General features: G+C 47.9%; 1 protein-coding gene across 2 annotated transcripts in view; it reads right to left on the minus strand.

The window, feature by feature from the left end:
- Nucleotides 1-16,853, minus strand: part of LOC135908350 (potassium voltage-gated channel protein Shaw-like) — a 244,196-nt gene that overhangs the window by 161,545 nt on the left and 65,798 nt on the right. The gene's annotated exons all lie outside the window — the stretch shown is intronic.

Genomic DNA, 16,853 nt, shown 5'->3' on the forward strand with positions numbered 1-16,853 from the left:
CCTGTTTAAATATTACGCACAGCTCTCGCAGATTAGCACTTCTGAGATCGTAGACAAATAATAAAAGCAGGAACTTACTGATAAGCGACGACCGTAACATGGTTTCAGAGATATATAAACACATTGCGGAGCTTTGTAGTAAGCGTTAATAAATCTCTTAATAGGTCACATATAGAGATACAATCCGAAATTATTGGTGCGGTAGCATTCTGGTCTCCTACATCGTCGTATTGTACAACTAGCTTTCTATCAAGTGGAGTTTCAAAACTAAATCTATGGAGGCGAATTGAGGCGAAGGCTTAGGCTAGCTGCTGATTCATGTCCAGTTTTTGTAGGTGCAGCGGGCACATGGACTTGACAGAAGGGACGAACAGTACCCATGATGCATGCACACATATATGAGTGCATGCGATTCTCTCTTCGTCTTTCGTCTTTGTGCGCTCTGTATGGAGAAGAAAAAGCTGCAAAATAACAGTTTCGCATGTATCCACTCGTGGCTAAGAACCTACTGTGAAGGTCAGCAGCATTATGTTCTCAACTAGAACACGCATACCGTATATATTTGATAAAATAGAGAATGAAATCGCACACAGATTTAATTAGGGTGCTTGCACGGTGCGTTCGGCATTCTGGTATTGAACGCATCTCTATGGTGAACTGTTGGACAATATGGTAGGAATTAGTAGAGTCACCTCCGCGTTTCTTCACTAGTTGTTAACGTACGGGTTCTTTATTTTTCTTAATCGTGTTTATCCACTGAGTCCATTTGTACGCGTGGCCTGTTAAGGAGAAGAGGGGTTGCCGTAGTCTCTGCACAGTCGTGAAAGCTAATTGGTTCCTGAAGGCCTTCTTGCTAATTGCTAATTGCAGTGGTGTTTCACGGACCCTTGAACATTTACCATGCCTCTCGCGTTTCCATTAGCATTGTACTGGATATTTACCCCACTCCAGTGCGGAGCGACAATTCACGGGGGCCCTGTCCGTCGTTTAACTTCACTCCCGCGACACGAGTCTCAACGAGTCTTCGAACTTTGAGAGTGCTTGTAAGGCTCCGAGAGGATTGAATAATTGAAGACGTAACGAGTTCGAACACTCGCGCCACAACTCCTCCTGCATGCGCCAAGCTGATGCAATATCGTGTTCCCTATTCAAAATGAGCCCTCGACTTAACATTCCCACTTATTCGAGATTCCTTTGAAGGCAGTTCGAGTGCATTAAGACTGGTTCGAGCGGAGAGGTTTCTATGCTCGCAGGCAAACACCCGGAGCTGGTCTCCTCTCTAAGATTGATTGCACCACAGAGTTGACAACGGTTTTACCCGAGAAAATGAAGAAATACAACAAAAATGTCGATGACATATTTTCAGCAGCATTTTTCCAATGTTTTGTGCACTCCGCGAAGTTAAACTTTGCGGAGTGAGCCAATCTAGTTGTCTTCAGCGTGTCTCTCATGCCATATGTTGCATATATCTTTTTCTTCTGTTGCAAGTTCGGTGAGCCATCTACCGTGTTATTAAAAATTCGCCAACAGCTTCTGCCACCAAATCTTTCAAATTCCCTCTTTTGTCCGCTTAATACTAACACTTCTTTCTTTCTTTCTTTCTTTCTTTCTTTCTTTCTTTCTTTCTTTCTTTCTTTCTTTCTTTCTTTCTTTCTTTCTTTCTTTCTTTCTTTCTTTCTTTCTTTCTTGCACTATCACCTAATTTGTTTGAGCTATAAGTCTTTGAATGTTGTCTTCACCTACCACACAAGAGCGCCGCAGGCAAAGCACGCTCTACAGGACAGCCGTAAAAGCAAGGAACCAACGCTTCTGAGGTGACAGTGGAAGGGTGAAGCAGCGCAACAAACGAAAATAAAAAAAGGTAAAATACTGAAGAAAAGAAAGCAACAAACAAACTGGCATTTCTTGCTTTATTAAGTCCTTTGTGAAGAAAACAAAAATAATCTCGCGACAAAGACTGGCGAGTGCTGCGCGCAGTGCATGACGTCTTCCGTGGAACCTCCCACTGCCTTATGTTCACTTGACACCTGTCACGCACGAAGGCCGTCCGTTTGCAGTAACTGAGAAAAAGAAAGACTCGCTACACGGCCACGTAGTGTAAGGCAGTAACGGTGGCCGCCTCGCACACCAGTAGCCGCAATGCACGCCGGTGCCGAAGCTTCTGAGTCTGCCACGCCTCGAGTGCATTTCTCCGTGCCGTCGAACAATACATCGAAGGATCTGTAGCTGCGAAATACCAGAGCGAACGCCTTGGAGACTCTCAGGTCTGCCTCTTTTTCCGACGCTTCCCATTGTGTTTCGTCTGAGGAATACAGAGAACTGCTTTCATTCCCTCATTCTTGTCTGCACCATTTATTTTAACTCCTGCAGGAAGAGAGAGCAAAACCTGTTTTTTTTTAATCATTTGATGCGCTGTCTGTTACATTCCTGCCTTGAGTGCTTCAGCAACTCTGCCTTTTATTTATTAAAGGAGATGAAAATAGGGCGTCAAAAGGGTTAATATTATTCTCATATTCCGAAAGCGGACTAGCATAAACAACAAAGATATTGTGCGCTCAGAATGGAATATAGTGCCTGTTTAAGCTAATACATCGGGTGTTCAGAAACTCGAGCAGGTTTTACAGTCTGGAGAAAGCACACACAGCGCGTCAGCAATGCAAGGTTTTCTGTAATATGTAATTTCACTGCATGGGTACACTCAAAAAGAAAGCTATGATCCTAAATATGTGCAAGATACCTTTATTAGGAATACCTGATTGATATTATTAAAAAGAAAAAAAAACTCTACTTTCTCCTTTCTTATTGCACAATGTACCGCACTGTCAGTTACACCTCCGCCTTGAATGCTGCAAACTCTGTGCCTTTTCTGTTGGGTGTTTACTGCCTGCGACTCTACTTGTATGGCCAGGCATCGCAACAATAGCAGACAGAAGTAGAGTGACAAGAATACTAACATTGCTTTCATAATTCGACAGTCGAGCAAACACGAACATAATTGCGTGCTCAGGACGAAACGTAATGTTTGGAAATCGAGACTCAGTTATCATTGTTCTGAAAGCCGAGCGACCGTTACAATCTGGAGAAGTGGACCAAGAGTCCATCGGCCATTCAAGGTTTTGCGTAATACTGAACGCTTTATTATTGCAAATGGTGAAATGAAAAAGAAACCTTAAGTGTTTGCGCTACGCTAGTATCGAGGACACCTTAGCGTTCTAACTCCCCTTATTTCTGTTCTTGCGTTTTGAGAAAGAAACCACTAAATTGTGTTCCTTTTATGTTGCTCTTTGCAGTGTTCATTTTCTTAGAGATATGAACTAGCATAATTTTCTTGTCCCGCTAACAAGTTCTCTTTTTTAGTATCACACTAGCGTTGGCACGCGTAGAACTATAATATGTACGCGCTGGTTCTATTAATGTTTAATTTCGCAATCCCACGCAGGGCAGAGTGAGGCTGTGGGGCAAGCAGTAACAAGGCAAGCTCGTTTTAGTGAGAATGAAACGGTAAAAGAAAGTTCCGCCATACGGAATAAAAGTGCCGGTTGTTACGTTTTAGACGTAAATTTGAAGCCGGTAATACGAAGGAAAGTTTGGCATGGGTTCGTAACAACGCACTTCTCTCTCTTCACTTAGCGCTATGTTGTTTGCCCCCCATTTCTTTCTGCTTTACTCTTGCACAAAATACCTTTTTCTTTCCTTTACGGGCTCGTTTCGAAAGCAAGCGTGGGGCTTAAAAGCGGCGATGAATGGTACCCCAGTGTATTAAAACAAGCTGGTTTGCTCTTCACTGATTTTTTTTTCGAGCGTCATCTCTTTTTCCCCGTGTGCGTCTACTGCCGACGCGCCCATCTGCAAACGGACAGATAACTTCGCACGTGTCCCAAGAGGAACGCCGTTTCCTCCACGCTTCTGGTGATCGTAGTCCAGCGCTGCTGCGTTCTCTGGCGTTATTCCCGTGAACCAGCGAAGTTCTGGAATGCCCAAAGTTGGGTCGCTTCTATACGAGAATCACCGCGAGAGCGCGACAGGCACTGTTAATGGTATCCACTAGTTTTTTTGCGCGATTCTCACGAAGCATTGCCAAGGAAGAGAAGGTTGCTTCCACGTTACGCTACACGAGATCGTGGTGCCACACGATTCCAAGTGAATTTTTAAAAGTTTAATACCTCGGCATGCACAAGACAAAAGTGGAGATGCTGCTGACGCTTTGGTAACGTTCTTCTGCTTTTCTTTACCTATGCGGACTTTATATGCATGCAAACTAGTTAGCTAGATCAGTCGAAAGCAACTCGCACGAAAATTCACCAAACGTTCTTTTTCTTTCTTTTTGTTTTCACAGCATTTACGTTATTTAAGTCCGTTGTGCTGCCTGCCTGAGTTAGAGCATATGGAGGGATCGCGTAATTGAGCACAAAGCACAACAGCTGTGAGAGAGAGAGAGAAGAATACAGGAAGGCAGGGATGTTAACCAGTCAATAGTCTGGTTGGCTACCCTACACTGGGGGAAGGGAGAAGGGGAAGAGAAAGAAGGGAGAGAGAAGGTGTAGGTACGCGTACGGACAGCACTTCAGTTAAAGTCGCTCGAGCAAACCAGAAGTTCTGAGAAAACACAAAAGTGCCTTCACTGCCTTCTGAGCCGATGATCGGTCGGGACGGTGCTCTAATATTGTCTGTTCACTCAGAGGACGATCGTCTAGTTTCCTCAATGTGTCGGACAAATACTGTCTTTGGGCTTGAAATTGAGGACAATGGCACAATATGTGGTCAATGTTCTCCTCGCATGCGCAAACATCACATGCAGGACTATCAGCCATTCCAATTAGTGCTGAGTAGGCATTCGTGAAGGCCACTCCAAGCCATAACCGACACAGAAGAGACGCTTCACGCCGGTGCACACCGGCTGGAGGTCTGAGTTGAAGTGATGGGTTTAGTCGGTGCAGTCTTGTGCGTCTTGTAGTTCTTAAGTGAAAGAGGAGATGATATGCAGAAATGGCGAGAGATTCCTATATGTAGTGGAAACGGGATGACAAAGACTGAGACACGCATGACAGAGAGCTTGTGTTGTGTGTGTCTCAGTAATCGTTTGTTGCGATCTTTATGCGATGCCGATTAGCCCAGTGTTCCGTCCTTTCTCATATCATATATTAAAGATTGACGCAAGTAATTAAAAGTAAAAGAAAAAGAAAAACCTCAAATGAGACGTAATCAGCAATAGCTGTCTTGAAGGTGGGGACCCCGCCAGGACAATCGTGTTTTGGTGTAGGGTAGCAAAGCAGTAGCTTTTCTTGCGGTTAACCTCCCTCCCTTTCCCATCTCAATTCTATTTTTCTGACTATCTGGCTGTAATTCCAAGCGATAGTGTGAAGAATGTTTACGTACACCACGTAGTAAAGAATTGTATCTACGTGACAACTGTGGTCATGGTGATGACACTTGGTAGCTACAAGTGTGCGGGGCACAAAGGCCTTATGGTCTCCCTTCTCCACCCCCTCCATCTCCCTTTCCCCACTGCTTCCCAACAATTATTGCCATAATGTGTGGAAGGTATTAAGTGTTAACAGAGAATGAATGAATGAATGAATGAATGAATGAATGAATGAATGAATGAATGAATGAATGAATGAATGAATGAATGAATGAATGAATGAATGAATGAATGAGATGCTCTGCTGGTAAGCAAGAAATTATGAAGCGAAGGAGGCCAAAAACTAGTTCTTAATCATAAAAATGCACGGCGCTCTGCGACGCCTTAGGCTTGGTTAAATCACGGACGTGGCAATAAAAACGAAAGGAAGAAGGCGATACGGTAAGACGCACTGAATTTTACAACGCGGGAAAGTTTACTTTTGATGCACATTCTCAGTAAAAAATTACACGAGCCTCAACGAGGTTTGGTAACTCGACATCCCGTACACGTTTGGAGCAGCACAAGTTTGTGCCATGTTCGTGTAACAGCGCTTTTTCGAAGCAGTTGCATCGTGATAAATGTACGCATGTACGCTATGCTTTCGCACAATATCAAAGATCGATGCGGCAAGCTTCTCAACGACAGCGCGCGCACTTTTTCGATCTGGCACATACAGTGGTTAGGCAGAAAGAAGTCGAGCAGCAAGTAAGTACAAGACGAGAAACATGTTCATTTCATGGCTAAGCGCACATGGCTGCATCACTCGTGCTCTTCCATTGCTGTTGCGGTTGTTGGTGGCGCAGCTGCCGCTGCGCTAGTCCGATGTTACCGGCGCCATGTTGCTGGACTAAAAGCCACTCGCGCGGCGGCACTCGGTCGTTTCCGCGACGTAAACAGACCGAGGACGCCTGTAATATGAGAGTCGGCAATCCTGCCTTGCATTGCCTCGGTGTTTCGCACAGGCATCTTTTCATGTTTGTTTTTTTCCGCATGGTACTCTTCCTTCGGAAGACCGGATAGCCACGGGAAAATACGCTTTGCTGGTGGGCGCTGTCTCCCTATATAGGCAACATTTCCTTTTTTTCTTGTATCGCTGTTTTTTCGGGTGGCAGAGTTGCTTTGATCGGCCCATATTGTCGTTGCCCACTGTGCATGTTGCGAATACGGAACAAGTGAGGCTTGCTTACGTTTAGAGAACGTAGTTGAGGCATAGAGTCATTATTTGTTGCTTGAAGGACGTTGCGGAGTGATCAGTGCGCTTGTATGAAAATCTACGCTTGCCAGGGTTGCACACTACGTTCTGTTATACGCCGACCATAGAGTATGATGTTGCGTATACCAGTCACAGTGACATTTTATGCGAACTTTAAGTTAGGTGAACACTGTTGCGGAAGGCACCCAATTATATATATATATATATATATATATATATATATATATATATATATTAGGACGTGAACTTATAATCACTTAGTTTGACACTTTTCTTTTACATGATCGCGACAGAATTCAGGATCTGCTCAAGAGCACCTTAACCTCACAGCATTTTACAACCTTAGCACGAGGCGCTTGAGGTCGTGCTTAAGTCAATGTAGATTAACCCAATCGAAGCACAATTGCTTGTATCATGACATCTTCAAGCACCTTGAAGCTAGTTCACTTTCAATCGTGCTTTATCGTTCAGACTGCTTGGCTCGACGTGATGGCTTTTCTTGAGCACAATCCAAGGTGGGAGTGGGTTTTTTCAGTGTTATTCACAGAGAGGAAGCTACGTTCTTTCTTGATTATTAAAAATTTTTAGTGACATGTTATAAGCAGATGGTGGCGCAGAAATACATTACCGGCTACTTCTCGACTTTCTAGTATGTGGTGCATACAAAACACAGTCGCAAGATAAAACAACAATACGCAACATAGTTACAATAAAGTTGCGTTGTCACAATACAAGGCAAAATAACAAGGCGAGATTCTTCTCTACTTAGATAAAAAGCGACTTAACCTGGCACCCCTGTTTCAGAGTGGGCTTGGCTGCAAAATATTCCCTGCAGAGGACGCTGCTCGGCGTTTTGGAGCTACACGATGCTCGGCATAGGCGGTTAGCTCCAATGTTTTATGATTGACGTGTATTTCTCAAGTACACTCAAGGCATGGTGACTACGAGCTCTCTCCAGCGGTATCGCTTGATCTTCGGACAGCGTTATCGACTTTGTCTTCAGGTCCATAATTGCGCCGTGTTGGTTCAGGAAGTTCCATGCTCACAATGACATCTCGTGAACACTGTGTGATGATAACGAAGGTGGCAGGGTAGGTCCGGTCATGAACGGTAATTCTTGCCGTGCAGAATGCGGTCGGCTTTATTAGGTGTCCTCCAGCTGTCCGGATTTGAGGGCCTTCCCATGCAGTCTTAGTTTTATTCAGCTGGGTGGCAATGAGTCCACTCGTCACGGAGTAGTTAGCTCCTGTGTTCACGGGCGGTGACTGCGTGGCCATCGATAAGCACGTCGAGGTCGGTTGTTCTTCGTCTTGCGTTGCAGTTAGGTCTTGGCGTCGGATCACGTCTGCGTCGTGTTGACCTGTGGCTGGAACGTCGCGTCGTCAGGTGTTCTTTTGCCGGCGTATTCTTTGTTTCCAGGCTTCGTCGGCATAGCAGCGTCTCGATGATATGCCATCGAAAAAGTCTATTTGACGTCTTCATCGGTGGCAGAGGATCTTCATCAGTTCGACGAACAACAACCACACCTCCATCGGTTGCTGCTTTTAGTTTTCCGGATATGGGCTGACGGACCGGCCCCGGGCTGGGCTAGTGTATCGTACGTAGAAAGGGACGGTTGTCGAGGGCTCCAACTGAGCGGCGGCGAAGTAGTCGGTGATATCGAGATAGCGTTCACCTTGCTGCGGGCGTGGAGCGTTGACGGCAAACCCTCCTATTCCCATTTCGTGATAGGGGCACCGGCGGTAGACGTTACTCGCTTCTCCGCAGTGGTAACACAGGGGACGATGGTCAGGGGCGAGCCAAATGTCATTCATCCTTGGAACGCTTCGCTGGGCGACGGTTGGGCGTGCTGGCAGCGGCAGCAGTGGACGACGGAATTGCGGCGCTCCAGGTTCATGGCGCGGGCGCGTAGGGGGACCATGGCGGTCGGCGACGGCGGCGTATGTCATCGCTTCTGGCTGGGGTTGCTGCGATTGGGATTGCACCTGAGGAACTCCAAGTGATCGCTGTAGTTCCTCCTTGATCATGTGAATGACCGAGGCCACCTGAGATTGCGACTAAGGCGAAATCTTGCGCAGAACTTCGGGCACAATGGCCCTGATGGTCTCTTGGAGGTCGTTGGAGCCCAGTGCTTGGATTGGCGCACTGCGGCGTAAGCGCATGGCGGTTATTTTGCCTAGTGCGCATTTCCAAAGTATTCTCAGTCGTCGATGCCTGCGTCGAAAACTCAGCTACGGTCTTCGGGCGGGTTGCAGATCAGTGCAGCGAAAAGTTCTTGCTTGAAGTCCCGCATCAAGAAGCGGATTTTTCTTTCTCCTCCGACATTTCCAGGTCGGTGTGCCGGAAAAGACGGGCCACCTCCTCCGTGAAGGTCACGATGGTCTCACCGGGCAGCTGCACCCGGATTTCTAGTAGAGCTCGGGCTCACTCTTTCCGCACGACCCTTCTGAATGTCTCCAGGAAGCCGCTTCATGATAGGTCCCACGTTGTTAAGGTGGCTTCTCGATTCTCGAACCACGTCCCGGCGGCGTCCTCTAATGCGAAAAAACAAAAAAGCGGCGCAGCTTGTCTTCGCTGTTCAAGCCGTTAAATGTAGGACGCTTTCATACGTCTCCAGCCAGCTTTCTGAGTCCTCAAATGTGGAACCGCGGAACGTCAGTGGCTTCCTGGGCTGCCGCCGCACGATCGGTGTTGGCGACATTGTGGCTGTCATTGCAGCTGCTGTCGTGGCCGTGCACTTCCTGGTCTCCTCGGGCAAAACGCCGTGATCCATGGGCAGCCCTTGCAGCCTGCGGTTAGTTCGTTGGCCCTTGGCTACGGTGGTGTTGTCTTAGTGGCTCGGGTTTGGATCACGGCTTTGCGGAGGTGTTCAGTACATGAACGCACTAGCACGTCCACCAGATGTCACGTAGTAGTAACGGTCAATAATACAGCGGAAAATCTGTGAATGACGAAACTTACTTTTATTGGGTGAACTTGTGCCCGCGAAAGCAAGTTACACTCAAAGCACAGCGATAGCGGCGAACACGATCGGCGATCAACCAAACCTCATCATTGTATTTGGAAAGATTGGATGCGCTTTGTAGACGATCACAAGGAAGAAGACAGGACAGTCATCTTCTTTGTGATTGTCTACAAAGCGCATCCAATCTTTTCAAATACGCTGAACCAGCTTGCCCAACAACGCATTCTGCTAAACCTCATCAGCAGGTCAAGTGCGTTAATTGGATTTCATACATGAGTCATCGAAGGTTCCAGAGAAACTGCTGGTGCCCGCGTGTTTTTCAGAAAGTACTACACAATTCGCAGTCGCGCATACATACAGAGATTACACAAGGATCAGTGAAACAGACAGCGGATAGAATCATCGATAACATTTCAGAAACTTCCGATACATGCTGGCGCGTCTTGCGCTGAGCAACAACATTTGTTAGATGGGGAAACGCGGTCACCGATGAAAGATGGAGAAGTACACGTGTCAATACGAACGCCTAGGGACGTCACTCCCACGTCGTCGCAAGCTGCCGTCACCGCGACAGCTTGAGCAACAGTACTCTTTAGCGGGAAACGTGTGCTGGGAGCGCTACGTGCTTCGAATTGTTATCAAAAGCGTCTGATCATCAATTATGTGGTTCGGATGCTTCTTTTGTGCTTGTTCTTTATTGAAACGTATGTTGCTGTGTATGTTGTATTCGTGATTCCAAAGAATGTATGCACTGTTCGCTTCACTTTGCTGACTGCTTGAAGAGTCTATTATACGGGGGTACGAGCCACTGCTCTTGGCCCTGCACTGCCGGCGGGATCGGCCCACTTCTTTAATAACTGACGTGGGCACGAAAAATGTCGACCACCTCGAGGCTGACAGCTTCGCTGTAAACAAAAGAAAGTCATGTCTCATTCATAGCAAGAAAGCTTTTCGTTGAGCACTAAATTGGCCACTGGATCACAGAAGCGCATCGACTGCTCTCGGTAGGTCACAGGATGGCCGACAGGAACAAGCATGTGAAAATTTATGTCTTGAAGAGTCAACATAAAGGTAGTCGTAATAAGATTTTGCGTCGAAGATGCACATACTTCGATAAAGAGGCACGAAACGGAGGGAGGAGGAGGAGGAAAGAACTTTATTGTGTGCCCTGCGAGTTGGTGGGGAGGGCCAAAGGGCCCGCCTAGGTGACGGCCAGGAGTTCTTGGGTCCTGGCGGCATCCTCGGCCCGCTGGACGGCCCATAATTGATCTTCGAGGGCGGGGCTGAGCAGCGCGGCAGGCTCATAAATAATTTTGGACTTCTGCCCTTTTAGTGCGCACCGAAATATGAGAGCACGGTAATGTTTTTGTTCCAGTTTCATGTGACTGCAGTCGCCACGGGTAGCACTTGAGATTATTTTAGCATTAAAGGTACTGCATGTTTCTTTGTTTCTGGTTTGTTTAATTCTTTAGAAAGCCAACCTACGAACTGTGGAATAAGGTAATGTTCGCGTACTTGTAGATATAACCTACGCGATCATGCCGAAAATTGCGTTGGACGTTTCACCGCCGAACAAAGGTACTTCCGTCCAAATATGTACGTGTTTAAGTGCATAAAGAAAGAAGAAACAAACTCAGTGCGCGCTATTGAGGGCGGTGCTCCCAGTCACGTGACCAGCATAATGCAGCGTAAAGTATTTTGCAGCCGGAAAACTATTTGAAATGGACCAAAGCTAAATGGGAGTTCTTGCGAAGCCGATTTAGAACGCCAGGCTAGAGAATAAGTACAGCTTTGGTACATGGGTGGCTTTCAAAAGCATTGCCGTACTTGTTGAAAGCGCTAATACAGCATGGCAAGCTGTGATTCTAGCGAGGCGCCTCACTGCGTCTACCTTTTTTGCTTGTTTTATTTTACTTTTTTCGCATCCTTCCTCCAAATTTTTTTAACTGTCCCGTCTTATCGCAGTGCGGCGTATCAAACTGGACATTAATTCCGATTAACGTCCCTGCCTTTTCTTTCGCGCCCCTATCTTTCTATTCCGGTGCTTCCAGTTGCTTCCAGACAGATGCTTCCAGACAGGTCTCTTTTTAAATACTGTACCCCTGAGGTGTTGAATGTATACCGATGCACGATGTACGAAGTAGCACTCAGAGAATGAACAAACAATGTTTGACTGACGCCTGCTTGCGCAAGTCCCTACCAATGACGACGAAACTCGTCTGTCCAGAAGTGACTACAATCTGAGCCAAAGCGGCTTACGTCTACCTGACACATGCCTAACCCGTTTTGTAACGACCTATCTGGAACTGCATTGTTGGTTGGGGAAACATTAGTGACGAGTTTCTGCGGTTGAGAAGGTTTCCGGCAGAGTAACAACGTTTGCCCCGATGTTCCGAGGAGAGCTCAGCGCTCACGTAACCCGTCTGCATGAGGCAGCGACAAACGAAGAAAAGTAAACAAGTAAACGCAGTATTAGACAGTACGAGTGAAGTAATGCAGTAAAACGAGCCTGCTGAGGAACGAACGGGTAATGAAAAAAAAAGAAAGAAAGGTGGAGAGACAACCTGTCTTGAAAGTACCGCGTTAGGCGCTTGGCGCTGTCGCCGTAATCGCGAAAGCGCACCTTGTTGTGCCTGTCGCAACGGCGGTACGCAAACTAGCTTTGGCACAGAGGTGCGCGCACGCAGCCCCACCGCATCGCTCGACGTCGAGTGTACCGGCGGCTCTCGTCACACACACACAGCAGGGCGCTCGTTCTGTCGGACCGGCGGAGCTCTACGCGTGCGTGCGTGCCTGCGTATATGTGCGGGCGGTTAATTGTTTCTGCGTGGGTTTCGCACTTCGGCACTTCCAGCCGGCCGGGCCGAGCGGGCCTAATGTCTTTAGGCCCCCGCCGAGTGGCTGCTGCTGGCGGCGGCGGCGGCATCTACTGCGCAGAGTGAGAGATGACGATGACGCCCAGGCGAGGGGTTGTGTCTGCGCTTCGCTGCAGTGCGCGCGGGAGAAGTGCTCCCACAGGGGGAGATGGCGTCAGTGCGGCCTCTGTACAAACGTTCCACGCGCTTCGGGTAGACGGGACCGCAGCAACCCGTCAGTTTGCTAGCCGGGGCGTTGTAAATATGTACTTACTTTACAGGGCGGGAGGACGCAGTGTCGTTTTCATTTGTTTGTTTGTTGTTGTCTGTCGTTTCGCTCCTCTTTCTTTTTCCCGCCCCCACCGCTAGATCAGTGTCTAGTCTCAAGGTAAGCGGGTTAGTAACCCTCGTTCACCGCCTCATCATTTCTTAAACCTAACTGTTTCGGCAGTCGTCCAAAGGCTCGACTACGGAGGGGGCCTCTCTCGACGTTCGATTCTCGGTGCGGCGCGCGAATCCATGGCAACGGTCAGCGATCCGTGCTGGAGTCTCGGGACCTTAAGCTCAGGGCTATAGCGTCCTAAATACGCGCATTTGTCAGGGCGGCGTTTCTGATGTTGCTTCTTCTTCTTTTTTTCCCCCGTAAGTCTATGAATAGAGCCCGCTTACGTAAGACACAAAGGCTTTGATATCTACAGAGCACTCCGCAGGAGAACTGTTCGAAATCACCTCGAGCATGTGAAAAAGAACGAAGTAAAGAAATTGAAAACAAGGTAATTATAAATAAATAAACTAAAAATAAATGAATAAATATATAAATAAATGACAAGCGATGTTTACCCATTCATACTGCATATGCTAAAGAAAATGTGTGCTGATTATGAAGCACCTCGAGGAAATATTTACTGCGTTTAAAAGTGCTGCATACTTAAAAGCACATCAGCCAGGTCACATAGACATTGTTCGGCCATTTCAGGTCATCTGGAATTTATTATCTTAATTTTTTGTTCGTAGTTATCATTTTTTTCTTTCTTATTTTTTCTTTAACCGTTCATATGTCAATTACAACCCCTAAAGTAGCGAGCCCTGCATATACCAGGACTGACATCTTCAGCTTAAACACTTTCGGTCTCTCTCAGACGCAGGTCGTAAATCGAAGCGCAGGATTGCCACTCGAGCTCTTTCTCGTATAAGCTCTATTTTGCCTTATAGAAATATTTCGGTGTCTGCGTTCGTTCTGTGTAATGCACGGAAGAGCCGTTGCAGGAGAGTCACGGAGAGTAACTCGGTGTGACGTGCAGCGCGGACGAAGCTGACGCAAGGAAATAAATATGGAGGAACAACGCATGACAGAGGCAAAAAAAATAAAAGGAAAAATAAAATGTTGCACTACGTGAAAGACTAAGACGATGAAAAAAAAAAGCGAGGCTTGGAAGAGAGAATGTCTCGAAGAAGAAGAAGAAGAAGAAGAAGAAGAAGAAGAAGAAGAAGAAGAAGAAGAAGAAGAAGAAGAAGAAGAAGCTGGCTCGGCAAGCAGAATGAGGAGGTTGGGGAGGATGAAGAGAGATGGAGGGAAAGGAAACTCCTCAGGTTCACCTCGGGAGAAGGAAAAAGTATGACCTCTTCTCTGTAATCTTATTGCGTCGTCCGTAACATCAGAGCAGGGGACGCGGGCAGAAGGCGGGCGGGCGGGCAGGCGAAAGAAAAAAAGAAAAAAAGGAAGCCAAGGCTGCCAAGTGTGCGCGAGAGGTTGAGGCATGCAGAGTGCTCGCATCCCAAGAAACGAACTCCGCGCGTTTCGGTGCCATACCCCCTTTTCCTTTTTTTCCCCACTCAGTCTAGTTGTGTTCGTTTCCAGCCTTTCTATTTTATTTTTCATCACTTCTCGCATCTTGTTCCCTGTCCTCCTCGCAGAATCGCGGCGGAAATTGTTGAGGCTCGGCCAGTCGTAGCCTGGGCGCTCGGACCTTGCTATATGGCGTCTGCGCGGAAATGCGAGGGGTGGAGGGATCGAGGTGGTGGAACGGGGTTGGCAAGGTAGGGCGAAAGAGAGGAGAAAAGGACGCATCGTAGGTCTCTTGTCTGCGAGGTTGTGCAGGCCAGCGCACGCCTGGCATCTAGCATGCGCAAAAGGGAGTGAGTGAAAAAAAGGAAAATGAATAAATGAGACGTGGACCCCCGACGTAGAAATGCGTGGAGCGCCTGGCTTGCATTCGGAGGCTGCATGAGCGCTGTGCGAGGAGCGGGCATTCTCGCTCAGCTGGGCTGCGAAATTGCACCCCCCCCCGCCCCCCTTTTGTCCGGATTCGCACGGCGTCGTTTTTCCGCAGTAGCCATCTGCTGGATTCCGGCGGCGCGAAGTTCTACAGCGCGTATTAAAATCCCACGGGTACCTTTCTCATATTCTAATTCTTTTCTTTTGGGGGGATGGAATGTGCCCTGCAGTCAACGGAGTCATCCCAGAGCGGACAAAACGGTTTGTTAATATAACGCGAAACTCGGCTTGGAGTAAAAAAATGGGACTAACTTTATTAGAATGTCGCGGACGGGTCGATCGCGCGATATGCTTAACACATTACATAGCTCAAGCTGTAGGTTTTTTTACCAGATTTCTCGGTGCAGCGAGCCCAACTTACTACTTACTTCCTTTGAGGTGTCTCACGTTCGGCAGGATAATGTCAGGCAAGTGGAAACGTACTCGTTGAATGCTTAATTTTGATGCTAATATTATCGCGGTTCGCATTAGCCGAGGTGGCGTATGTGCCATAATGAGGAGAGTGTTCTTATCGCTGTTATGCCCTCGTCGGGGCACCATGGGATTCGTGAGGATGCTCGAGGAGGAAGAATAAACTTTTATTGTACAACCAGCACTTTATGATGGCCGGGCCTAAGCCTCCCATGAAGGGACGTCGAGGGCTTGCCTCGCCACCGCCTCGACGTTTACGTATTTTTTCTTAGTCGTGTGTAGCAAATTGCGCTTGTGAATTTTGAATGTGAAATTCAGGTACGGTATGCCCGAACCTCATTAATTCGTTCATTTGAATATTTTGGAGCTACAGAACGCCTCACAGTACGTGGAGCTTGGTCCATAGAACATGTTTCATGGTAGGTAGAACAGCGGTGGCAGTGGTATTGCAGCAGGCGCGGTTGGCCTGAAGTGCGGGGCCGGCAACTGTTCCCCTCGAGTAGTGCTTGCGCTATTATCACGCGTTTTCCGCCAACCATCCACCAAATCGGCCTCTCTGAGGAACGCAGCCAATAGGTGATGGTGGTGGTAAACATTTATTACTTGAGCCTTTTTACAACGTTACTTGTGAGGGGGCTCAGGAGCGCGTAAGGTGTCCGGGAGTTTGTGGCCCTCGGCGATCCTCAGAGTCCAGTCCACCAGCCTTATTTGGTCGGCTGGGTTGGAGCTAGACACCGCGGTCTCCCATCCGTCGACGTCAGTGAGTTGCCACTCAGAGGGTGGCTGGAGCTCAGGGCATGAGAACATTATGTGATGGAAGTTAGCTCTAGGCGCGCCGCAGAGCGTACATCCCTGTCGATATAGGCCTGGATGAACCACGGCCAGAAATGCTGGAGAAAGGAACGTTTGTGCCTGAAGCTGGCGCCAGGTACTTTGTTGGAATTTCGTTAAGAATTTATCTGGGGGAAAATATCTCAACCACATTTCGCGGTAGTGGAGGGTGATCTAGTGATATTCTACCAATCGGTCTCTGGCGTTATCCAGGTCATCGGATGGCGAGGCTCGGTTGACGGCTACTCGAGCGATAGAATAGGCCATCTCATTGCCTGGATGGCCGTGCCGAGCTAGCGCTCTGAACACTGCACAGTATTTGAACGTTTTCATAACAAACTCGCACGCGGGTAGAACAACCTTGAGAAAGGAGGAGTCACGACGTTACAACCTCATTTTAGTTGTAGAAACCACGCTCAAACTGCCCCACCATCAACCGCGGCCAGCTGATTCTCTCTCGTGAATCACCAGAACTCCACTCCGTGGAGTCGGCGACCGCACGATACGCTGCAGTCTACGTGCTACTTGGTTCTTTTTCTCCACAGACGCAGGGAATGATGCGGCCGCAAAAAGGCCGAGACCAAAAAAAAGGAGCAGAGGCGGAAAGGCTGAGCAGCAATGGCCTTCGCTAGCTATGACGGCCGAGCGACCGACCAGCAGGGCGTGCTAGCATGATGAGATGACGTGGCGCGTGGAGATCCTCTATTCCCTTTTATGCCCTCGCCACTGGTAGTATGCACTCTCTCCCCCTCAACCCTTTCTGCCCCCTTTGCCTCCTTACTACACCGCGTCGCGCTCCCTATCTCTCTATCATATATTTCAGCTGTCTTTAATTAAAGCGGGATCGTGTGCTCGGGGCAGGCAGTACGCGCGCGGCGAACGAGACCACCGCGGAAGTT

The sequence above is a fragment of the Dermacentor albipictus genome, chromosome 5 (assembly GCF_038994185.2).
Source record: "Dermacentor albipictus isolate Rhodes 1998 colony chromosome 5, USDA_Dalb.pri_finalv2, whole genome shotgun sequence".
Classification (NCBI taxonomy): Eukaryota; Metazoa; Arthropoda; class Arachnida; order Ixodida; family Ixodidae; genus Dermacentor; species Dermacentor albipictus.